The following is a 985-nucleotide window of genomic DNA, read 5'->3' on the forward strand; positions in this document are numbered from 1 at the left end:
GGACGGCAGCGATATCTAATGACGGGGATGACTAAGACATCTACATCCGCTGCAAATGTTGCCAAAATTGCAACGTGACTCAGATATTCTAAGCTACAAAATTCCAGTGGAAACTGATGAAGCACGAATAATAAATCGTAATAATAGCAATAATTTGATAAATACAATTTTTCTCCCCATATAACCACCGTGCACACTGATAAGAAAATAACAGGTGAACGCACAGATTTACAAAACGGTGTTAATCCTTTTTGCGAATCGATTCCGATCTCGCCATGAGTACAGATAAAGGTTTCGAAGAGTTTGTCTGAATTCGCGACATCGAGTCCTTTTCAGTCATTTATTCCCCCATGTCCTCATCCTGCTTTGTGGTGAGGTGCGTTTGGTTCGTTGCAAGTGTTTTTCGTGCTTGCAAGAACACTTCCTGTCGATGTGTAGAACTGGGTGGGAAAGTTGAGGATTAAATGGCGTATTCTTGGTTGATTTAGTTTCCTGTTCTACGGTTGCTTGCCAAAGGGCTTTTATGACAAAGCGTAATGCATTTTTCTGTTTTTTTTTTTGTTTTGTTTTTTTCATTCACTTGTTTGTGTTATTTTGTCTGAAGTATATTGAGTCTATGCAAGCTATACAGGTTACACACATTTAACTCGCACACGCACACACAAACAATATAATTATAACTATTGCATCCTCAGATACTAGGGAATCGACAGAGATTTTTTTTACACCAATAGAATAAAAAACAAATATACTTCTATAAATGGATACAAATCACAAAAAAACAGTCACAAAAATACATGATTCTGATTTTACAACAAAACAAAATGCCAAACCAAACACGATAGCATTTGTGACATGATGAGACATTTCAGGACACTTGTTCGTAGCCACAAGGGTGAAGGGCAGATGCACAGGTGTACGGGAGAGTGCAGCTGATGAATTGTTTTCACGGAAAAAACAGACAAATACAAAATAAATAAGTTGT

The 985-nt window shown here is 37.4% G+C and overlaps 1 protein-coding gene across 1 annotated transcript in view; it reads right to left on the reverse strand.

Moving 5' to 3' along the window:
- LOC119589183 (aminopeptidase N-like) overlaps window positions 1–985 on the reverse strand; it is a gene marked incomplete at its 3' end in the record, with an annotated part of 23,511 nt that overhangs the window by 14,157 nt on the left and 8,369 nt on the right.

The sequence above is a fragment of the Penaeus monodon genome, chromosome 25 (genome assembly GCF_015228065.2).
Source record: "Penaeus monodon isolate SGIC_2016 chromosome 25, NSTDA_Pmon_1, whole genome shotgun sequence".
Lineage (NCBI taxonomy): Eukaryota > Metazoa > Arthropoda > Malacostraca > Decapoda > Penaeidae > Penaeus > Penaeus monodon.